Source organism: Ceratotherium simum, chromosome 8 (genome assembly GCF_057802395.1).
Source record: "Ceratotherium simum simum isolate JZ-2026a chromosome 8, ASM5780239v1, whole genome shotgun sequence".
Classification (NCBI taxonomy): Eukaryota; Metazoa; Chordata; class Mammalia; order Perissodactyla; family Rhinocerotidae; genus Ceratotherium; species Ceratotherium simum.
The window spans coordinates 42,153,580-42,178,977 of record NC_141907.1 but is presented as its reverse complement, the minus strand read 5'-3'; the positions used below and the strand labels follow the sequence as shown (position 1 = coordinate 42,178,977).

The window sequence follows — 25,398 nt, the reverse complement described above, 5'->3', positions numbered from 1 at the left end:
GGGGTTCCTTTCCCTGACCACATGGGGGCGAGGGCACCGAGACAAAGTCAAGGCTCTACCAGCAAGGAAGTGCGCGTGTGTGCGCACGCGCGCACACCCGCACGTGCACGCGCATGCATGTCTGTGCAAGTGTGAACTCTAGAAGAGGGAAACAACAGGGTCTGCCACAAACAGGCAGCTGGCAATGTCTTTCCTGAAAGCAATGAAAAGGGGGAAAACTTGCCTGGAATTACGCTAATAAAAATTAGTCTGCATAGAACTCTCCAAGTCAGAGGCCTCTCTTTTCTCCGTGAACATTTTCATTTTATTGTTTGTTGATGCCTGGAGCATACCTCCTCTCTGCCTGGTCTAAATCAGGCCTGGCTGGGACACCGTCTCTTCCACAACTACTGTACCCTGTCTCGCTGGTTCCTGTGGTTGGTTCTACAGGCTTTATCCTCCAGATCTTTATTTCCCAAACTTTTTTGATCATGGAACTCTCCACCCACGTTTTTTTTTAAAGAAATATCTGTTGACACCATGGAACCCAGTTTAGGAAATGCTGATGTCAACAATTCATTCAGCAATGAATCATTATTTCAGGGAGAAACAAAGCCACAAAGATTGTTTTGGGGAAAGAGCATTTCCTCCTAAATATTCCTGTACTTTTAGTTTCTACCCTAAAAGCTACTCTCTGTCTTCCATTAGACACCAGAGAAACAGAATGCTGCTTGCTGCTTCCCGAGGGCATGTTCCAGTGACCATCCCCAGTGACTTAGTTTCCTTGGCAGGCACTAAACATGATGGAGCTCATCTTCTCTCACTTGGATGGTGATGGGGGTGGGAGAATTGGCCTAATATTAACCAGAGCTCCATCTAGTCATGAAATGAGCAGTGGCAAGGAGCCCACCATTAAAGACTCAAATAGGCTGCAGGTTTTCAGAAACCTGACAGCAATCGTCTGCAACAGGAAGAGGATACTTAGAGCTGTCCTGCTAACTCTCAACCGTGGGCCTTATGCTGAGGTTGGAGGCTCCCCGGCTGCCGAAACCACCAGCCTTGGAGCAGACTCTAAGGGCACCAGGGTGGAAAGCCTCCTGAGATACCAGGAAGCGCTGATGGGGGAATCCCAAGATAACCCCTCCATTTGCAGGAGCAGAAGGGGGTTATAAATGTCATTCCTCTTCTGGGAGATCTGGTATCTGACTCCATTAGACTTCCAGGAGAGCTAAAAACAAACAAACAGAAAATGAAAGGGCTTAGGATAATGGAACAGGATCAGGGCCACCACTTCAGTGTTGTTGGGGAGCCACTGCCATGCGCCCTGCATTCCGTGATCCAAGCTTGACTGGGATGGAGAACTATGCTGCTCACATGTGGAAGGGGCTAGAACAGTATTTGAAACTCTGCTGCAATCAAACTAGGCTTTTTTGGGGAATTTCTCAAGTCTGAGAGCCTTTAGTTTTGTATGAAAAGCTGTTAAGCATGAATACAATCAAACAGTTAAAACAGATTCCTCATATAAAACCAAATGATAAACAGTTAAGGCCCAGCCAATGGCCTATTTAGTCAAGCAACATTTGATACCATAAAATTCCTATCCGAAGAAGACTGGGGATTGTTCCTTGGAGTTCATGGTGATGAGAGTCAAGCCTAAGAGGTAGAACTCTAAGTGTTATTATTCTCTAAGGAAATATTTATCCAACACCTTGAGCTCAAAGACACAAAAGATGTCTCCCATTCTTCAAAAGCTTAACGTCACCACAAACACATATGAAGTTAAGCAATGATTTAAATAATAGAACAAGAACACATGAGAAGTCACAAGGCACTATTTGAGAAATTAGAGTGTATGTGGGTGAAAACATTCATAGATGGGTTTGATTACAATGAGGTGCAGTAGTCTGTGAAGGCTTCTGAGAGGAGGTAGGACTTTAGCTGGGGCTTAAAAGCATGAGGATCTGGAGAGATGAAGGAGAAGAGAAAGGAAAGGTTTTAAGAAAACTGTAAGGTTCATGTGTGAACAGTGTTGTTTCATATTGGAGTTTTCATTTACCCACATGCCCATCCACTTATAATCACCTGCTTGAAAATCGTTATTATTATAATCTTCTTTTCGTTGCTGTTCTAAAAGTTAATTACTTTTTTTTTTATTGAGGTACAACTGAAGTGCAATAAACTGCACACATTGAAAGTATATAATTTGATGAGTTTTGACATATGTATACAACTCCACAGTGTCGACTGTGGAACATATCCATCACCCTAAAAAGTCATAATCTTTTCAAATAGGAAAGCCAGATATGTGGCTTAAAGATATTCATTCTACTCAGATTCTAAAAGCCAATTCTCCCTTCTCTGACATGAGTGCCCCTTCTTCTCCCACCACAGAACATGGATTTCATGTTTTAATAGTAATCCAAAGAGCACTCTTCATTGAGGGCATTTAGCAGCCTGGCTTTGTGCTTATTTCTTTATTATTCCTAAGGACAATCCCAATGGTACTAACTTTATTCCCATCTCAGAGGCAGAGAAAGCAGACCTCGGGGAGTCCGTCACTTGTCCAGGTCTGATGGTAAGTAGACGGCAGAGCTGCTATTGGATCTCAGAGCTGCCTGCCTTTCAGGCATATCTTTACATGCATGTACTCAGAGGCCTTTGTAAACCTTTTCTAGGACAAAAGATCCTGCCAGCCTGGCACACAGGGAAGGAGGATATTGAGGATAGAGTCTATAATCATTGAATCTCGACCACGGATAATACAGTGAACTCAGGTTGGCTCATTAGCTTTCAAAAGTTAGACAGTTCGGGGCTGGCCCGATGGCGTAGCCGTTAAGTTTGCACATTCTTCTCCGCAGCCCAGGGTTCGCAGATTTGGATCCTGGGCGTGGACCTATGCACCGCTCATCAAGCCATGCTGTGGAGGCGTCCCACATACAAAATAGAGGAAGATGGGCACAGATGTTAGCTCAGAGCTAATCTTCCTTAGCAAAAAGAGGAGGATTGGCAATGGATGTTAGCTAAGAACCAGTCTTCCTCACACACACATACACAAAAAGTTAGACAGTATCAAGTTACAGTCCCTCCAAGAGTGCACAAGGGTTCCCTTTTCTCCACACCCTTGCCAACACTTGTTATCTTTTGTCTTTCTGATAACAGCCATTCTAACAGATGTGAGATGATATCTAACTGGTTTTGGTTTGCATTTCTCTGATGGTTAATCAACACTCTCATGTTCATTTTAGCATTATTCATAATAGCCAAGATACGAAAACATGGAAACAACCTAAATGTCTGTCAATGGATGAGTGGGTAAAGAAAATGTTGTGTGTATATATATATATATGTATCTATGTATATGTGTGTGTGTGTGTGTGTGTGTATAATGAAATATTACTAAGCTTAAAAAAAAAAGGAAATCCTGCCATTTGCAACAACATAGATGAACCTGGAGGACATTATGCTAAGTGAAATAAGCCAGACACAGAAAGAGAAATACTGCATGATCTCACTTATATGTGGAATCTGAAATAGTCAAACTCATAGAAGCAGAGAGTAGAATGGTGGTTACTAGGGGCTGGGCATTGTCAGTTATACTTCAATAAAGTTGGAGAAAAAAGTTAGATCATGACTTCTTCCCTGCTGCTTACTATATAAGAGCTTTGGTGGTCCTGAGTGGGGATGGGGTGAAATTTCCTTTATCCACCTCTATCCCCACAGTCCCACCCAGTCATTCATCCTTTCCTGAGCCTCAGTCAGGATCCTTCATGACTGGCAGAAGAAGCCCATCTCAGAAAGAAGAAAAAAGATGGGCGTCTTGTTCTCAAAATCTCCCCTCCTGGCCTCTGCCACACCGGGGAAAGAGGGCTCTGCTCCCATCGCTGCTGTATAAATGTCCTGTCAAGCTGTTTATACTCACAGTGCATTTTCTTGGCTTCTCCAGCTCTGTTAATTGCCCCCAGTTCAGGAACCTTTGAAGGGATGAAAGCCAGATTGCAGAAACACACCAGTGTTTATCACGAGTGGCTTTCCAGGGGATCCCTGTAACAGAAAGGGGTAGGTCCTTTTCTTCGGAAGCCAAAGCTTTGCTGCCTCAAGTCCAGGCCTGACTCTTCCTCCTTCACCAGCTCCCTTTGAACCGGGGGCTTCTGATTTGCAGGAGATGGCCGATTCCTACTCATGGGCTCTAGCCTGAAAACTTGTATGAAGCGATATGAAATGCCTGTCTTAGGTGAGTGATTTTTTGATTGTGTGTTTCTGCATCACCATATCTCATCCTCCAAGCCCTTCCAGACAATGTATCATCCGTCCTCTGAATACCAATCTCACCCCCACTCCTTCCTCCTAGCAATGTTCCCTCCTGTGCTCGTTTAGGTGCTGCATATATAAGTACTCAAGGAGGGTGTTTAAGAGTACATATTTGCAAAGTACTCTATCAGAAGGACCCTTCTGTCAAGGAAAATACTAGATAAGAGAAAATATGAAGAGTTCTTAAGGCAGACTGAACATAATATGGGTGGGTACTCAAAGGAGGGAGAGAAGGCATCCAGTTGGGGAGCAGCAGCAGAGCTGCGTTAATTAAGCATGTCTTGGATATTATGTTGTTTCGTCTTCACGGTAATCCTATTAGGTAAAGAAACCGAGGCTCAGAGATATGAAGTAACTTAATCAAGTTTACATGGTGAGCAAGCAGTAGAATGGGGATTTGAACTCCAGAAGCGTGGCTCTTAAGCACAATGCCATACTGCAGAAGTGGCACTGGGGCTGGCCCTTGGAAGATGAATGGGATTATGCTTGGTGAGGTTGGGAGAGGGCATTCCCAGTTAGGAGAACAGGAGGAAAACTGTAAAAGAAGTGTAGTAAGAAAATTGTTAAAAGTATCCCTAGGGAAATTCATTCATTCATTCAACAAATATTTGTTGAACACCTACTGTGTATCAGGCACTGCACAGGCTCATAGGATCCATCAGGGTACAAACGAATATCTCTGCCCTCATGGAACATGCTAACATGGGGAGACAGACGATAACAGTAAGTATAGTATGTTAGAAGTTATGGAAATAGAGAAAAACAGCCAAGTGAGGACGGACTGGGGGTGTGGGGTAGGTAGAGTCAGGTAGCAGTTTAAAATAAGGTGGTGAGAGGGAGGCCCATCAGTCACTGCTCCCTCTAACTCTCCCTTCTCCTTTCATCCATCTGTTTATCCATCTATCACACCAGACTCAGAAACCATGAAATTCTTGAGGTGGCGTCTTAGGACAAATTCATCCTGCTGCACTGACAATCCCAAGCTGCTGGAACAATCTTCCAACCAGCCTGAGAGGCACTGCAAGCTCAGAAGGTTGTGATCTGGGCACAGGGCTGAGCGTGGTCACCGATGTTTCCTGCTCTCCAGGCCAAGCAGGGCTTGCTGTCTTCCTGTTTACCACATCCCACTTTGCTTCCTTCCACACAAGAGGGTCAGCGGCTAGGACAAGTTTGGGTACAAGTCCTCCACGGGCTGTGCAGTCAACAGCTTTGCTGCAAAATGACCCTCCAGCTCAGAGGAGGCAGCAAAGGAATGCAAAGTGTTACTCAGGAAGGGGAGTACAGAATTCCACCAAAGACATACAACCCATCCCCAGCACCCTGGCCTGGATTCCGCAGGAAACAATTCGGACAGAAAGTAGCACACTGCCGGGATGTGCAGAGAGAGACGCGGGCTCGGCGCAGAGACTGCCATTCAGAGTGCCATTAGGGAACCAGAGCAAAGCCCCTCCAGGGGAGGGGATGGGGGTGAACTCACCAAGTGGGGGCTCTTTCTAACAACTCAGTAACAAGGATGCAGAGTAACTTATTTTTGGTCTAGATAAGCAGCATGTGAGTACACAGGGGGTTAAGGCAAGATTAAAGGTTCTTTAATCCTTTGTCACCTACTGGGTGTGTCACCTCATTGGTGTATCACCCCATGCACTCAAACATCTCCTGACTTCCAACAAACTTGATCTAATGAATCAAATCACAGACACATGTCCATACAGTATCCTCCCTCACACAGTTCTTTCCCGGTGGGCCCTGTTGACCCTACCTCAGTGTTTTCTAGCAAGACTTCATTATGTTTTCAGGGAAGGAGGTGTAGGAGAGTGCGTGAAGACGTCATGAGCTGGTTGAGACAATGTTAAGGTTAGGTGTTGAAAACTCACGAAAAACCAAGGGCCCTTCTTAGTCAGATATTGTTTAATTTCAAAGACCTGAAGACCACTCAACCTGGTTTAAATGAAAAAAAAGGGAGGAGGGAAGGTGAGGACATATCTTTGGAATGGTATGGGCCATCTCACACACCTGGGGGTGGGGGTAGAGCCAGGCTTCAGCAGGGCCTGGAAAAGGAAGCCATGACTTGAGCCCACTCTGAAGGCGTCTCTCTGCACATCTGCCTCTTCCCTCTCTATCTGCAAACTGGCTTGCTTGTTTTCCCATGTACACGTAGACCCAGTCCTAGCTTTGCATGATGTCTCGTTCTCAAGAGTCTCTGGACCGGGGTTTCTGGATCCCAATTCGAATGCCTGTGGGACACATTTAGCCCACTTTAGGTCAGTTATTTATCTTTTATTTAATTAGATGGAGCCAGGGAAGACCAGAGTTATTTATTACAAAAACACCCACAGAAGTTCCCAGAAAGGAGAGATGGGGCAGAGGTGGAGGAAGGGGGATATTTTCTGAGAAAGAGGTTTAGCTGGGCAGTTACTCCAGAAAATGTCTACTGCAGGGTTCTCACTAATTGGGGAAATGTTCTGTAGAAAGAAACAAATCCAACACTATCGCTTAGAATACAAGTGTGGCTACTCTAATGCAGACCCTGCTTTAAAGAAGATGGGCATTTATTTTACTTTCCCATAACAGTTGTAGCATAAAAAGACCATCAATGGGAGGGCAACTCCATGGTGTTGGGATCTATGGGAGGCAGCCTCCAAAATGTCTCCCAATGATCCTCTCCTCCTGGTTTGCACGCCCTGTGTAATCACTTCCCCTTGAGTGTGGGCTGGACCCAGTGACTCCCTTCTCACAAATAGTACACGGCAGAAGTGATGGGATGTCACTCTGAGGTTGGGATACAAAAGGACTGCCTTCCATTTTGCTGGCTGTCTCTCACGCTCTTGCTTACTCTGAGGGAGCCAGCTGTCATGCCGTGAGATGCCCTATGGAGAGGCCCACTTAGCTAGGAAATGATGTCTCAGGTCAACAGCCAGCTGGGACTTGAAGGCTACCAACAACCACCTGAATGAGCTTGGATGTGGATCCTACCTCAGTCGAGCTCTGAAATATGGCAGCCTTGGCCAATATCTTTTTTTTTTTTTTGTGAGGAAGATCAGCCCTGAGCTAACATCCATGCCTAACTAATCCTCCTCATTTTGCTGAGGAAGACTGGCACTGAGCTAACATCTATTGCCAATCCTCTTTTTTTTTCCCCCAAAGCCCCAGTAGATAGTTGTATGTCATAGTTACACATCCTTCTAGTTGCTGTATGTGGGACGCAGCCTCAGCATGGCCACAGAAGCGGTACGTCGGTGCGCATCCAGGATCCAAACCCGGGCGCCAGTAGCGGAGCGTGCGCACTTAACCGCTAAGCCACCGGGCCAGCCCCAGCCCTGGCCAATATCTTGATTGCAGCCTCGTGAGAGACCCTGAGCCAGGGGGCCCAGCAAAGCCATGCCCAGATTCCTGACCCAGAGAAATGGTGAGATCATAAATTTTTGTTATTTAAGCCACTAAATTTTGGGATGAATTATTATAGAGAAATAGAAAACTAATACAGGGTACCAGGCTTCTTCCATCTTGTTTCTCTGTCATCCTTGGGTGTTGCCCTCATTGACATGGTCCAAGACGACTCACCACCATGCTCACATCCCAGCCAGCAGGAAGGGGGTTAAAGGAATGGGAGAACACACCTCTTATTTATTTTTCAGGGCATAATTCAGAAGTTGCACATGTTGCTTCCACTCACATGCCATTGGCCAAAACTTAGCTGCATGGCCATCCTTAGCTAGCAAAGAGGATGGAAAGGGCAGCCTTGTGCCCAAGTGAAAATCAGGGATTCTATTACAATGGGAGAACAGGAGAATGGATACAAGGGGACAATTAGCAGTCTCTGCCACAAACACCAATGCCACAAATATTTGTTTGTGTGTGTGATGAGGTTATAGCCACATCTCTATGGTTCATAGAGGCTGGGATACATAGAGCATCATGAAGAACCCAAGAAGGTGAGAGCTGGAAGCTACCTCCAAGGACCTAGCACAGAACCTGCATGGTAGGTGACAAATGCATGTTTGTGGGAGGAATTCATGAACCAGAAACCTATGCCCTGTCTGTTATTTCTTCAGAGACACATAACTATTTAGCAGCAGAGCCAGTATCAACTCCAGGGCTTCTGCCTCCCAGCCCAGAGCTCCCTCTGCTCCTAAAGGGCAACTTTAAAGTATTTATTTTGGGTAGGACTGAACATGCAGTATGAAAATGAGGAGAGAATGACACACTGCAAGAGGCCTCATGACAATCATTTGCAGTCCTGGCATTATTTTTCTTGCCTGACCAAAACAGTTTGGTTTCTAGCACCTAGTGACTGTTATGCCAGCTCTTATATCACCGTGAGCTCATCCAGTGTCATGTCATCTGTGGGCGTTCACAACATTTTCGTTCAGTTGATGCCAGGTGAGAAGAAAAGGGTTTGCCTCTGCTGTAATTCCCCACAAAGAAAGGAGTATGTAAGGGATGGTCCTGTGAATTTAGTTAAAATATGTTGGGATTTTCCTTTTAAAGGCATCACACTAATGGAGGCTTTTTTCTTGGAGGATCATCTCCATGGTAAAATAGAATACTGCACACAGGAAGCATCCAATAAATGCTTGCTAAATGAAATTACAGGCTCAATTTCTTCCTAGTCATTACTGAGGCATAGAAGAGACTTCAGTCACCCCCTGCCACTCCCTGTATCCATTACCTCATCTTTCATTTGGTAACAGAACCCTGGGATTGCATTGGGCATGTGGTTGCCCAGCGACAGACTGTATTATCCAGCCTTACTTGTGGTCTTGTGACCCCATTTGGGCCAATGGAATGTGAGAAGGAAGTGATGCACACAACATCTGGGGCATGCCTGACCACTGCAAAATGGAGACAGTGGTGTTTGGAGCAGCACTGTTAGATCCGGAAATGGAAGCCACATATTGAGGAGGGTAGAGATTCCAAGCCCAGGTGCATGGATGAGCTCACAGATTAGAACCATCTGCACCCAAGACCACCTGCTTCACTTTGGACTTTTACATAAGAGAGAAACAAACTTCCATCTTATTTAAAGCTCTATACTGTGGGGTCTCTTAGTTTGTACCTTAAATAATACATAAGGCTCTGTATAATTACTAAGATTGAGACATTGTGGAATCAATGGGTTTCCCTTCTTCAAAGACTGTGTGTATGATTAAAAAATGCTTACTCTAAAATGTATAAAGCATTTTAAGAGTTGGCTGCTAAAATGTCCCCAAATAGAGTGAAAGACACCACACCACTCAGTGCAGATCAGCTATTCTGCTTCTCTTCCATAAGACGATATTGATTTTTCTTCATTACACATATCTTTCTACCTTGTCAAAAATAGAGATTCTATTAGAAAATTAGGATTCTGTGACTACACAAAATACCTATTCTGTGAAGGATAGGTCTTTTAAAAGAAGGCAACCTGGTTATATTTTGAGTTGAGTATAAGGAATTCCACTTAAGTGATGGAAATGCTTATCATTTGAAAAGAACATCCATGCATCCTGATGGTTCCAAGGACATTGTGAGCACCCACAAAATGTCCACTAAAAGAATTAAAATAATTGATCACCTGTTACAAAACGGATACTTGGCCCTGCATTGACCTTACTGAGTTTTCACCCTGAGTACCTATTCCCAAATACCTCTCCCCATCATTTTCTGTGTATTTGTCCTGTGTTGACTTTTTAATGACAAATTCTTGACATATGGCCATGCTCTCTCCAAGGATCCAAGAAGTATCCTTGGCATTTGCTTCATCCGTGGTAGACCTGACTTTGTTCTACAACTGTCATAGTACTGCATCATCTTTGAACCATGTAGCGCCAATCTGCCTTTTTTTGGACGACCTTATGCTTGTGAACACATATGCAAAGACAGGTGTGTGTGTGTGTCTGTGTGTAGTATATAAACATGGATAATTGAATGAATTGAACATCAAAAATTCTAACTAGAAAGCAACTTTTCCCTTTCTCACCATTTCCCATCAGATACTCTAAGGACTTGAATTGCTCTTTGCTGCCCTTTGGGTGAAATCTCAGGCAGATCCCATAGCTTTTTTGGTCAATTTCAGATACTAAACGTCCAGTCCGTCTAGTATTAAAACTCTTAACTCTCATCCAATGAGAACTTTTCATTCTCCTCCAGCTCTGACCCGCCCCAGGTAAGGGTCCTGCAGTGGAAGAGGATACAGTCATTCTCTTCGCCCTTCCTCAGTCTACCTCTTCCTCCTCTTCTAGGTGCTGTTTTGCTTTTGAGGGCCAGGATGGAGTGGGGGTGGGGAGGTTGGGTGAATTAAAGGACAAGGGCAAATTTGTCATTGCAGTTTAACATTAGGGCCCGCTGTGTCCCATGTGCTCAAAAGCTTTCTCTTCTGGGTTCCTTGGGGCCCTCAGCACCAAGGAGTTCATATTTGAGGTTCCTTTGAAGTGATGTCTCCTTTGACTGACTGCAATTGCCCCCTGCCCATCTCTGGTTTCTGGTTGGTTCTCTATTGGGCTCACCCCACAGTCCAGGAGGCCCTCTTGTGCAAGATTCCTTTGGAGATGACCCACAAGCAGCTCCCTCCCTTAGGGGGTCCACATTTGGCTTGGGAAATATGCACGCATCCTTGCCCTCCCCATCCCAAACTCAGCAAGCACCAACGTTTCTCAGGCGAGCTGCTCCTCCCCTCCACATTTGCTTTTAGACATTTTAGGCTGGAATATCAGTCTCCCCAAACTCCAGGGAACATAGGTCAATTTCCCTGGTGGGTTGCTTTAAGTACCCCACAAGAGAGTCCTCATCAGCCTTTTCACTTCATGCCAAACAAGAGAAGGACCTGGCTCAGATGCTGTCCCCACAAAGTCTTGCTGAGGGCTGGGCCTTTGGTTCATTTCTGACCCAGGGCCTCACTGCAGGAGTCTCCATGATCCAGCCAGGTCCACAAGGGCCATTTCCCTAAAGCCCTTCTTTCTGGTGACAGGTTGTCAGATGAGATGTTGGCAGCAGTCTTGTGCCCAGCTGCCTGGAGCCGTGGGAAGGGTTGGCTGTATATAGGGAGAGGCCTCCCAGCTACCTGCTGGACCAGGCCAGCATGTTAGCACAACCACCAGCAAACAAGCAGTGTGCCAGGCCCTGGGAGTTCTGCTTGGCGGAGCCAGGCTCACACAGAACTCTGGCTTCAGCCCTGAGTGGTACAAACAGCTCAATGAGGAGGCCCCACTAAGGTACGGGGGCTTCTTCTAATTTATGGTACACCAGACTCCCACCAAACTGAACACACACATAATAAATGTTTATTGATTCAGCCACCACTTATTGGTTGAATAAACTTGGGCAAGTTTTTTTTTTTAACCTAAGAGCCTTGGTTATTTCATCTATTGATAATAACACCTTCTCTGGGTTGTGGCTGAGGACCAAACCAAGTGAGCTTCTGTGGCTCTTGTCAGATCTGGTTTCTTTTGGTGGCTGAGGTGGGGAGGACCTGGGACACATTTCTATCTGCAGCCAAACTCCACTTCAAGTTGCATTGGAGAACAGGTAGAGTTGTGTTTAAAGGCCCAGTTCCTGGAGCCAGACTGCCTGGGTTTGAGTTTCGGCACCATCAATTACTAGCTGTATAACCTGGAACAAACGACATACGCATTAACCAATATACATTTCCATTTCCTCTACTGTTCAGTTAGGATAATAATCCATAAAGTGTTCAGAACAGGGCCTGGCACACAGCAAGTTCTCAGTGAGTGTCAGCTGTCATTATAAAGCAGGAGGTGGCTGCACACTTTGGGTAGACCCTGTTTTCCATCGTGTCATGCTGTATCGGCTTGCTTGGTCAAAGACGCCAAGAGCCCAGCATAGCTGCTGTGTGAGGTACATGTTAAACTGATATTGATTCTGACTGTGAACACACTACATCCCAGGTGTGTCCCACAAAGACCCGGCAGTAGTATTTTAGAGATCCCCAATTATCTTAGCTCAGGCTGCTATAACAAAATACCCAAATCTGGGTGGCTTATAAAGGTAATCACACTGTAAGAGCACTGAGCACAGTACCCGGCAAATAGAAATGCTGAACTAATGTTGGTGATTAGCATTGTGATAGTCCTCAAAATGCCTACTGTTGAAAATTAGTGGTGTGCTGTTTTCAGGCAACGAGAGTCTGTTTTTTAGACTATCCGTGCATCAGAATCACTCGGAGGGTTTGTCAAAAGATGACTGGCTCCTGCCTCCCAGGTTTCTGATTTAGCAGATCTGGGGTAGGGCCTGGGATTTGCATTTCTAACGGGTTCCCGAGTTATCGATGCTGCTGTCTAGGGACCACACTTTGAGAATCACTGATTTGGACTATATCCACCCTTAGGCAAATCATTCCCTTTCTTATTTCTTTCAAGGGAAATCAGGAGCGCACAGAGTGGGCACTTTCATCTTGGCCCTATACATTGTGCTGAGTTTTTCAAAAATGATAAAGGAGTAGATCAGCCTTTAGAGCTCTGCAACCCTGTGGAAAAAGAAGTGCCAACTCAAACTTTGGGGGAAGAGGGATGGGGCCTCCACTCTACCCTTGCTCCCACTGACAACCACATGTGCCCAGGCAGGAAAGTTTACCTAGTTTCACCTGGACTTCAAAGCAAGGTCTGTTTGCCAAATGTCTGCACGTGCTGAGCAGTCACAGTGTGTCGGGAGCCCATGGGGCTGCTGTGGCATCAGGACAATTGTCTCACCTTGGCAGAGTCTGGCACTAGCGTTTCTGTGCTGTCCTGAGTCCTGGGCAGGATCCCATGTGCAGCAGTAGAAGAGACACTGTGCTCTTGTTATGCAACCTTTGCAGTACAGCTGCAATCACTCAAACCCACTGGCAAGTGTGAACTGCATTTGAAGCACTTTGGGGGGCTCACAGACAAATATTTTTGGACTGATTTACGAGAAAGGCCCAGCTGGAGGGGTGGTGGGATTGCAAAATGGTTCTTGGTATGTGCTGCACCCACTCTTGTCATTCAGCCCCAGGAGTGGACTGGGCAGGAGGAGGCATCTGATTCCTTCGTGGACTTGGCCGTCACTCGATTTAACAACTCTGCATGAGGGGCGGTCTGGAGGTGGTCAGCACCGTGAGTGTTTTTTGAATGAATGTCTGTGGGATCATCTTATGATTCTACCCAGGACTGCACCCTTTGCTGGTGCTTCCTTTAACACGTGTTTAGACACCGGCTGTCTGAGCTACCCTTCAGGTGGCAGTGGGACTGGCTTCCTGGGTGTGACACTTGTGCAGTCACAATGGGCACCATATCTAGAGAGGTTCACACCTGGCTTAATGTTCTGTGCTTACTGTCTTGAAATTCTGAGTAATTTTTGAATGGGCCCTGAATTTTCATTTTGCACTAAGCCTTGCAAATTATGTAGCTAGTCCTGGGTAGCAGTCTCAACCAGAAAGTAAGACTAGAGGCATAAGGGAGGAAAGGGATTTTGATTACAACTACTACATCAAGTGAGCTGTTGGCTTTGTCTCCTGAAACCCTGGGGAGGACTGCTGAAGTTCATTAACTACAAGTCAGTCTACTCAACTTCTGGCTTCTTGGAAACTTCTTTGATGAAGTCTTGTTGGGTGTAAAGATCAGAATGGTGGGTAGAATGAGGGAGAATGTTTTCCCTTTAAGGATCTCATTTCTCAACTAGCATGCTCTGAAAGCTATCTGGCCAGTCTGAGTCAGCACACTCAGATGGAATTTCTAATGAGACCCAGGTATGGTCCTACGGTGAGATCATAGCTTTCCTAGAGCGCTGGCCCTTCCTTATACCTTTTGCAGTCTCCACCCAGCACTTGGCATATGGTTGGTGCCCTCATTATTTCTTGTTGACAGTGATGGTACTGATGATGAACACAGGTTTCGTCTTCGTGTCCTCTGGATTCCCACAACACTAAGGCCACCTGTCACCCAGAGAGATCCTTCCTCGCAAAATTGCAACTGCTTACTCTCCAAATTGCTTTCCTCAATCCAGGCAGGGAGTCAACCCCAAACCAAACCAATCCCCCAAAGATACTTATAGCCCCTAACTGTATTGGTTAGCTGCTGTTACTACAACAATGCTGTGCACTGTAGTGCAACAAACCACCCCCAAACTCAGTGACTTAAAACAATAATCGCTTTTCCTCATGAATCTATCAGTGAGCTTGGCTAATCTAGGTTTGGTTTGTCTGGGAGGCTCTGCTTCAAGCTATGGGTCCAGCTGGACTTATCTGGGGAGCTCTGCTCCAAATGTGTTCACTTTGGGCCCAGAATAAAAGGCAACACTACTCAGGGTAAGCTCCTCTCAGGGCTTTGGCAAACACGCAGGAGGACAGGTGGAGACACTGAAGGTCTCTTAAGGCCTAGATTGAAAACTGTGTACTGTTACATCTGTCCATGCTCCATTGGGCAAAGCAAGATACATGGCCAAACTCAAAGTCAAGAGGCGGGGAAGTACCCTCTGCGGATATGAGGCTAAGGCAAGGATATGACTCTGGAGATGAAGAACTGGGGCTGATAATTCAATTTACCACACTAACTCGGTTGTCTAAAATACTCTATCTGTAATCTAGTCATAAGATGGGGCGATTGTTTCTCGTGCATGTATCAGCAGCGAGATGTAAGCCAACCGAGTGCGGAGCAAACATCAAATGGAATTAAATGGAAACATATACCCCATGGTCTAAAATTCTCAGATTTTACCATGTAATCCAGTTAATTAAAAATTTCCTAGAGAGTATATGAAAATGCAGATATCCTGTTTCCAGATAGCATGACAAGGAGGTCTGGGCTCCAGGCACACACATTTTATAATCACCTCAGGTGAAATAGGACCCATGTTTGAGATAAACTGTCTTAGTCCTTAACTATGCCCTTAGGTCAATCAACTCTAGAATGCCAGCAAATTTGGGCAGATCTGGTGGAATTCTTAGTGATGAGTATTTAGTAAATTTCTACACAAATGAATTGTTTTTCTGATCTCCCTCCTCCTCTTAATTTTTGCATGAAGTGAAGTCTTGGCCATGTCGCTGACTACCGGTTTTGCAGGTGGCTTCTGGTCTCTAGATACTTGCTCAGTGCACATATCTTAGTGCCATCTTTAGAATCTGAAAATGAGCCTCTTGTGATTGTGCATAACTATAAAAGGTATCAATCATTTTTGCATTCAGCAAACTCCTCCTTTTCTACTTTACTCAGATTTTTTTCCAGTAATCACACCTTCCCCTCTTTCAATCAATGAGGTTACGTCACAGCTGACCCCAACCCCCATAGAGTACCCCTGGTTCTAAGGGGAGGCATAAGAAGTCACAAGGATCGTTGTGAAGAGCCGTGTATCCCAGTTTGGACGAGGGTCTTTGTCTGTAGTTTGCTAAGCTGACAGGAAAAAAGGCTGGAGCTGCTGGTGTTCATCTTGGCCACCACAGTAGCTAACCCCTGCCTGAGGGTGAAGTCAATACAAAGGAAAGCCGAGCAATTTTGGCAATGACTCTGAGCACCTGAATCCAGCTGTGCCTGAAGATGTACCTCCTGGACCTTTCCATTATGTAAGCCAATGCATGGCCTGCATTGTTTAAGCTAGTTTGAGTTTGCTTTCTTTCACCTGCAACTCAAAGAGTCCTGACTGATGTATCATAGTCTGATATTGAGATCAATAGGACCACAAGCAAATGAGACTGAGCAGAGCTTAGCAAAGCCCAGAGTTCACTCAGCTAGTCACACAAACACACACACACACACACACACACACGCACACACACACACACAGAGTTTATTCTGGTAACCAGACCAGACTTGGGGACCAAACTTCATTAGTAGTTCTGGAGACACTTCTAAAGCAAAATAGATTGATTGAAAAATTAATACAGCTATTAAATATATCTATGTATTCTAAGCAAGGCCTAATCACATTATTTAAAATTATTCCCTCTTATTTACACCTGCCACAACAGTTACATTTTTCTCTCTCCAAACTCCCGCTAGTAACATTTTCAGTGGCTTCTTCCCAGGTATTGTGTAGAAGGATCTCTCTGGAAGCATTTCTTTTTTCAGTTAGGCTGTGATAAAAGGACAGAAGCCTAACTTTGGAAGGCAGGAAATAATGCATCACTTTGAACATGTTGTCTTTTTATTATAAATGTGATGATATGGCTAGGTGGGATGGTTTCAAAGAGACAGGATGTTACCTTAAACATTTACAAAGCTGTGGTTAAAACAGTCTCCTTAAACTACCTTTTCAACCCACGGAGCTTACATAAATATTTGGCTGCTGGTGACAGGCCTAATAAATCTGTTTAGAATGTTGCAGCAATATTTACTTACAAAGGAAAGGCACAAGCCCACTTTGGCCAATAATTTTAAGAAGGAGAGATGCTACTTTTTAGCACCTTGCATAAATATTTGCAAGACCTACAAATCCAAGATAACCTTGCCTCTTCCCTAAAGCTATTTACTGCTTCCTACCATGTTCCACCCAAATGCCCCTTTTAAATATCTCTCGGTTCAGTTGGAAAAACTTGACATTTACTGGAGATGTATTGGAAGGTGTCAACTGATTTGGGCTTGTGGAGGAATTCTCAGATTTCCTAATGGCCTGAAGTTCTGCAAGACACCTTCAGGCTGGGAGATGAGCTAAATTTCTTTTGCCTCTAAAGCTTCTTTTACCTCTAAAGATTGTGAATTAGAACATGAACATTTGGGGAAAAAATCTCATTATGTCTGGCCAAGAACTAAGGGATGCATTGCTTGTTGGACCTTCCACATTATAGGGATTATAGAAAATGCTTGAAACAAAAGGAGAAAGGATGGCGGCTCATCAGGGCACTGTTTTCCCTGGAGAAACCAAGATGATAACCCAAGTGTTTTGAACAATCAAGGCTGTTGTGCACACTGGAAAGAATTCTGGTCGTTATGAAATAGAATGAGATGCCATCTGACTTCTCTCTGGCTCTTCTCAAGAGCCGAGTTTCTTCTTGATCTCAAGACATGATTCCCTAAGGGAAAAGACACCAACAGTGGCAAACATCTCTTTATGTAGGTCAAACAACAACATACCCTCTTGATTGCCCAATATATCCCTGTACTGTTTTTTTTCATGGTTGAGTTTTTCAAAAACACTAAGAGGTATTTCCTGTTTGCTACATGGTAGACAAACAGGCTGTAGAAACTCATCTTAAGCACAAATACCAGAGAATTCCTGAATTTGTCATTTGCATATTACAGTTATGTTATCAGGTTTAATTTCCAGTGAGTATTAACTAAGCAAGTGGCTACTATTGCTACTGAAATACTATTTCAAGGTATCATGTAAAAATTCCTTTTTTCCAGACTTATAATGAGGCCTGGTCTGAACATTCCAGAGGAAAGAGAACAAAAGAACTTTTCTTTGATATTTACATGATCTAGGGGTGGAAGAAAAGGCTGTGGAGATGACTTTGATGTTCTGAGGAGGACGGGAGATGATTTGGTATTTATCCCTCTTTAGTATGTGAATTTATACCAGATGGTCCATTTAAACTAGACCCCATTCTAAACCATTTTGCATTAAGTGGGGCCGTACAGAAAGCCCTCGTTTCCTCTCTGGCAGCAGCTGGTGTGAGAGCAGCCTCCTAGGATGGCAGGGCTGCTGCACTTGCTTCTGCCGCCAGCCTGCAGGAACTTGCCTTTTGATACAATGCCACTCGCTAATTCCAGCCTGCCAAAAGTAACTCTACGAGGGGAAGTCCTAGTCGGTGACTGCCATTTGGGTCACAGCATTTTCTTCTGTCTCTGGGAATGGTGGATGCTAACAGTACTTTCTTGATGGGTTTCATTTATTCCTGGGAGAATTGGGAAAGTCTTCACAGAAGATTCGAGGAGTGGATTAGTCAGGATGGACTAGGTGCTGTAACAAGCATCCCCAGACATGGCACTAGGCTCTGGGGACACAAAGTAAACAGAACAAAGTCCTTGCCCTCACAGAACTTCCATTTGAGTGTAGCATTCAGGGTTACTCTGAGTGTCTAAAGTGAATAACCCTTTCCATCAAATATTGGCTCTGGACTTTTTCCACATCAATGTCACTCTTCATAAGGAATGGACCTGGATGAATGGGGGCTGTTTACATATAGGGAGAAAGGCAAAGAGAAACAAAGAACTCAAGCAGCTCTGTTTCCTACCAACTAGAATAAATACCTTCCAGTTCCTCTCACCTGATGCTCCTTCAAACATCTCATCCTCTCCTGTGGTTTTCAATCCTGGCTGCATATTAAAATCACTAGGAGCTTTAAAAAATACTGGAGGGCTGGCCCAGTGGCACAGCAGTTAAGAAGGCACGCTCCGCTTTGGCGGGCCGGAGATCATGGGTTTGCATCCCGGGCATGCGTCAATGCACTGCTTGTCAAGCCATGCTGTGGTGGCGTCCCATATAAAGTAGAGGAAGATAGGCATGGATGTTAGCTCAGGGCCAATCTTCCTCAGCAAAAAAAAAAAAAAAAAAAAGGAGGATTGGCATCAGATGTTAGCTCAGTGCTGATCTTACTCTCCCCTCCAAAAAAATACTGGAGATTTTGATTTAGTTGGTTTGGGAGTGGGTGCTGAGAATGAGATGGGTTTCTTTTTCTTTTTGTTTTTTTAACTTTCAAGATGAGTCTGATGGGAAGCTATGAATCATGGAGTTAGCATCTTTCTTGGGTTGGTGGCAACAGAGAGGCCAGTTCTTATTACAGTGAATGCAAAGCATTAAGCTAACACTTGCCCAGATGTTAGGGACTTAGAAACATAATTTTGAACATTTTGTACTATAGGCCTCTCTCTCTGTGCACAAACCAGCATTGAGCATCTTCTACACGCCATGCATTAGATGAAAGGTTATGGAGAAATCAAAATAAATAAGCTACAATCTCATCCTTGACCTCTAGTTACTCACAGTATACTTGGAAGGGATAATACAAGTAAACCTACAATTACTGTCTAATGAGAGAGATGAAACAGGAATGAACTAATGAGAGATGAACAGGAGAGAGAGGACAGGAATATTTTTATCTGATTTGTTCACTGATGTGTCCACAGTACCTAGACAGTACCTGACACAAAGTGGTGCTCAACAGGTATTTGTTGAATGAATAAATTTGAACAGCTGTGGATGATATGACAAAGGTGATACCTTTATTAAGTACATTGTAAACATAGGCAAGAAACACATCAATAGTTAAAAATAGACAACTGTATAAAGACCCAAACAGACAATTAACCAAACTGAAAATGTGAGTAAATAATCATATGGAGAAAAGTGTAACTTAATTTGCAATCAAGTGAAAGTAAATTAAAATATAAATAAGTTCAATCTTTTTAAAATTAAATTAAATACAGTATAAATAATCAAGGGAAGGATGTGGTAATGTGAGCATTCTTACACTTTGCTCTTGGCACTGTAAATTAGCAGAACTCTTTCTAGAGAGCACTTTGGAAGTAAATATAAGGCCAATAAAAATATTCACACCAGTAAACCCACTTCTGAGAATCTATCCTAGGAAGAAAATATGAAAAGCTATACTTGTGAAAATATTCACCATATTATTATCTATAATAAAAATGAACTTGGTCAAATGCCTCAAAACAGAGGAATAATTAAGTAAATTATAGCCAATCCATCTAGTGTAGTATTATACACTCCTTGAAGATGATGGTTATGAAGAATCAATGTATAGTGCTTTCTTTTTTCTTTAATTTTATTTATTTATTTATTTATTTTTCCCCCCAAAGCCCCAGTAGATAGTTGTATGTCATAGCTGCACATCCTTCTAGTTGCTGTATGTGGGATGCAGCCTCAGCGTGGCCGGAGAAGCTGTGCGCGCCCGGTATCTGAACCTGGGCCACCAGCAGCGGAGCACACGCACTTAACCACCAAGCCACGGGGCTGACCCGAAGAATCACTGTATAAAAGCACTTATGCCATTACATGAAAAGAAAAAGTGAGATATAAAATTATATGTATCCCTGCCCTAAAATAATTTTTGGGGGGCCGCCCCGGTGGCACAAGCAGTTAACTGCTGGCGCTCTGCTGTGGCGGCCCGAGGTTCGCCGGTTCAGATCCCGGGCAAGCACCGACACCCTGCTTGGCAAGCCGTGCTGTAGCGGCATCCCATATAAAGTGAAGGAAGATGGGCACAGATGTTAGCCCAGGGCCGGTCTTCTTCAGCAAAAAAAAAAAAAGAGGAGGATTGGCAGATGTTAGCACAGGGCTGATCTCCTCACAAAAAAAAGAAAAAATAATAATTTTTGGAATGAGACAGAAATAAAGACCACATTTAAAAAATGTACTGTGAAAAACATGCATATTAAAGAGAGAAAGGAATTATGCAAAAATTATAAAAGTTATTGTGAAAATGTTAGGCTTATGAGTGATTTTTAAAAACTATTTTCCAAGCAATCTGTGATATTATTCTATTAATTCTACCATTACAAATAATTTTAAAGTTTTTGTTAAGAAAAAGAACAACAACAAAGTGCTACGAAAGTACCAAGAAAGGAGTGATTCGCTCCTTCAGGGAGAGTTGAGGGCAACTCACAGAAATTGATACTCAGAAGCTGTTCAAGGATGAATGTATTAGACGGGATAGGATAACACTGTAACAAACAAGCCCATCTCAGCAGTCCACACAGCATTTCTTTCTCACTTCTAGTTGACTATTTGGCATGTGGTCTTTCATGTGGTGATTCTGGGACCCAGAATCCTTTCATCTTATGACTCCACAGTCCTTGGGGACCTTGAAGTCTTCACATCTGGCCATCAAATGATGAGGGGAGAGACAGAGCATGGAGAATCCCATAGGGCATTTTAGAAGCCAGGTCAGGAAGTGACATCATATCCACCCAGATACCATTGGTCAGAACTAGATATACATACTAGATATACCTAGGTACAATGGGACTGGAAAATGCAATCTTCCGGCACGTCCAGTAGGAAATTGAAATAGTTTGGTATACACAAAGTGCTGTCTCTGCCTCAATGAGTTATAGAGTAGATGGAGGAGAAATGGTGTGTTGAAGCGGAAGAGACGAGCGTGTTGGGGGTTATTGAGTATCCCAGTTTGACTCAAGTTGAAGCCTGAAAGAACATAGTGCCCCTGAGGCATGCAGAATTTGAGGGTGGCTATAGTGTAGGAGGAGTCTGGTGAGAGATAAGGGTTGAGAATGGAAAGATGACAGATTAGCCCAAGAGGAAGTTTAAAGCCAGATTGTGAAGTCCCATCCATGTTTTGTCCCTTCCAAGTGGTTTTCAATTCTGGCCTTTATACAATAGAGAGCCGATGAAAATATTTGAGAATCATTACATTTACAAATTTAAAAAGTCAGTCTGGCTACAGTATGGAGTATAAAGGGGGAGAGGCTGGAAAAAGGGAGATTCATTAGGAATTTAAATCTCTCTGAGTATTATTGGTCTCCTTAGTTCATGAAAGCCATTCAGGCTTTCTGTTTTATGGTCAGACAACACTAAATGCACACCTAGTATTTGTGTGCTCCTAAACGTAATGGGGAATGGGTTCCTACACTCAAGGAGCTTTCAGTTAATGGGAGGAGACAGTGCAAATGGAAAAGAACAGAGCGAGTATAACTTCCAGAGCTCACCCAGGTCTTCAACCAAATGTGAAAGGCTAGGACTTTACAGACCGCGTAATTGTACTTAAGTGAAACTATATTATACATGATGTATCTGATGCCTTTCTAAACATAGGGAAGGCATTCAGATGCTGGATGGCCAAAAAGACTGACAATGTCCAATGCAATTATTATCAATCAATCTATTGCATTTGTTAAAGTGAGAATGTCCTTATGAGGATATATTAGTTTCCTGCAGTTGCTGTAAAAAATTACCTCAAATTAAGTGGCTTAAAACAACAGAAAATGTATTCTCTCACAGTTCTGGAGGCCAGAAGCCTAAGATCAAGGTGTCAGCAGAGCCATGCTCCCTCTGGAGGCTCTAGGGAACAATCTCTTCTTTGCCTCTTCCAGCTTCCAGTGGCTGTCAGCTTTCCTTGACTCGTGGCTGCATCACTCCAATCTCTGCCTCTGTGATCACATCAGCTCCTCCTCTTCTGTCTGTCTTCCCCTCTGTGTGTCTCTTATAAGGACACTTGTCATTGGATTTAGGACTCATCCAGGTAATCCAGGATTATCTCCTCATCTCAAGATCCTTAATTTAATTACATCTGCAAGATCCTTTTTCCAAAAAAGGTAACATTCACAGGTTCTCGGGATTAGGACATAGACATATCTTTTGGGGGCCATCATTCCACCCAGTGCAGAGAGCAATACATTCATGTAGACACAGGTTCATTAACTCCTCCATGTGAATTGGTACATCGGGCCATTTCCACTCTTTTTCAGAGCTGCTTGGGGACTGACGGTGTGTCCACACTAGACTGAGGAGGTATGCAGGGTACCAGGGGGAATGAAGAGACACTGAAAGAGGTGGGAAGATGCAAAGACAACTGCACTTGCTTTACAGTGTAAATCCAAATATTAGGGAAATAGGTAGTAACTTTCAGAGTACGTCCCACTTTTTTTATTCTTTATTTCCCTATTGTTATGGATGTGCTTAATTACTTCTAGCTTTTTAACTACCGCTTCTCCGTTTTAGAGTTTCTCTTTTAGCACATATTACGTGCTGTCATGTTTCTCAGTGAGTTTACGTGTTGACCTTCTTCTCCATAAGGGCAGAAACTCCTTGTGCTTCTCTGTATCTTTCCCTATAGCACCTAGAACAATCCTCTACAGAGGATACAACCCCTCAAATTGTGGTGAAGCTTTGTTTATGGGGCAGGAGTCAGAGATGGTGTCTGTCAAGTTATTTCAAAAAACAATCATCTTTATTTATCCAATTGAGTTGAAAACTTATGTCCACATGAAAAACTGCATGTGAATGTTTATAGCAGCTTTATTCATAACTGCCAAGACATGGAAGCGACCAAGATGTCCTTTAGCAGGTGAATGTATAAGCAAACTGTGCTACAACCAGACAATGGAACGTTATTCAGCTCTAAAATGAAATGAGCTATCAAACTACAAAAAGACATGGAAGAACCTTAAATGCATATTACTAAGTGAAAGAACACAATCTGAAAAGGCTACGTACTCTATGATTCTAACTATATGACCCTCTGGAAAAGGCGACAGCAAAAAGATCGGTGGTTGCCAGGGGTTGGGGGAAGGAGGGGTGAATAAATGGAGTGCAGAGAATTTTTACAGCAGTAAAACTACTATAGTGGTGGATACATGTCATTATACATTTGTCCAAACCCATAGAATGTACAACACCAAGAGTGAGCCATAATGTAAACGATGGGCTTTGAGTGATTACAGTAAGTCATGTTGGTTCATTGATTGTAACAAAAGTACCACTCTGGTGGGAGATATTGATAATGGGGGCAAATGTGGGGGCCCCACTCATCTTTGCTATGACTTTAAAACTGGTCTGAAAAATAAGTCTATATATTTTTTAAAAACCAACCATCTTTTTTTTTTCCTCCCAGAAATGTCAGTGATTCATAATTACATCTTGGAAACTTTCTCTCAAGCAGATTTTTGCCATCTTTTCTTTTCCCCCTGGAGGATAAAAACCAAGGTTAATATTTAGACCGTTAAGTAAATAATATTTCTATATTCAAATTTGAAACTAAGAAGTCATTGAACCAGCATTTCTTCTGAAAGGTTAGCTCTGGACAACTGAGAATGCTGCCCTTTTGGTAGTGTTCATTGGAAAAGAGAGGGTAATTTCCCAGCCCAACTCTGAAGGACAACTCACGGAGGGAAGAAAATGCTGGGCCTGGCTGTTACAAAGACGGCCGTGTTCCCCACAGGGCATCGTTTCCCTGGCTGGTGGGCAGAGTCCTACAGGCTTAGTCTATAATGACAAGACTTACGTGTTTGACATCCAAAAATGATGTCATGCCCACCTAACTTTCAGTAAATCATGGTTTGGTTAGATTGGTTGCATTTCAAGACTAAGAGGAAAATTGGAGGATAAAGTTGGTTCCTTTTGATCACATTCTGGTGCACACAGACAGAAATCAAATAGAAAAACCAGCTGTCACCCAGGAGTGAAAATATTGGGATAAGAAATAGACCATGAGGCATCACAAGGAAATTCTGCAAGGTTGAGTTAGCTGCAGTCAGCCATTTGGGTTTTAACATGAGAGCTTTTTTTATTTTATTTTATTTATTTATTTTCCTCCAAAGCCCCAGTAGATAGTTGTATGTCATAGCTGCATATCCTTCTAGTTGCTGTATGTGGGATGCAGCCATGAGGTCGGAGAAGTGGTGCATCTGTCCGTGCCCGGGATCTGAACCCCGGCCGCCAGCAGCGGAGCGCGCATACTTAACCGCTAAGCCACGGAGCCGGCCCAAGCCATTCGGGTTTGGTAAATGCCTGCTGAGCACTTCTCCCTTCTGCTCTCTTCTAAGTATTTTGATCCTCAGTGAAGTCAACTCAGGGCTAAAGGATCTTTGAAACCACCTGAATGCTTGAGAATGGCCTGCCCTCGCAGGGCCTGAGTGGCCCCAAAAGGCCCCCCACACTAAGGGACTGATGTGCTTGCTAACTCAAGGCCACTCTAACCTGACAATTCTGACAACCATACACACACACCCACACACACAGAATAGATTTCCTCATCTTGTTCTTTAAAGTTTAAAAGCTTTAAACTTTTCAGATATGTTTCAGAAGTAGAATTTTCATAATATAGGTAGAATTAGGAGTGACTTAATAATAAATCATCTAATAGTTTACTAATAATAAATAATAGATGAATAATATTATTCATTTAATAACAAGCTTTATCAGAGCCAGCCACGGTGCTAGGTATTGGGACAAATCAGAGATGACTCAGACACAGACTATACACCCAGAGACTCCAGGCTCAGGCCTGTACTGGAGTGTACTCCCAAGTAACAATAACGTGAGGCAGACAGTGGTAAATGCCATGAAAGAGGCTCAAATGACAAACAGCAGGGGCTCGGAGGAGTGGGGATTACTTCCAGCTGAGGGAATGGAGGAGGTGATATTAGTGTTATTAGAAGTCAATTTGGGAGGACAGGATTGAGTCTGCAGACAGAGAAATGGGGAAGACAAAGAGCATCCTATGGGGCCAGCCCGGTGGCGCAAGCTGTC

General features: G+C 43.7%; 1 pseudogene; it reads right to left on the bottom strand.

The window, feature by feature from the left end:
- Positions 1-994: 994 nt before the first annotated feature.
- Positions 995-25,398, bottom strand: part of LOC147916447 (uncharacterized) — a 97,956-nt pseudogene continuing 73,552 nt past the window's right edge.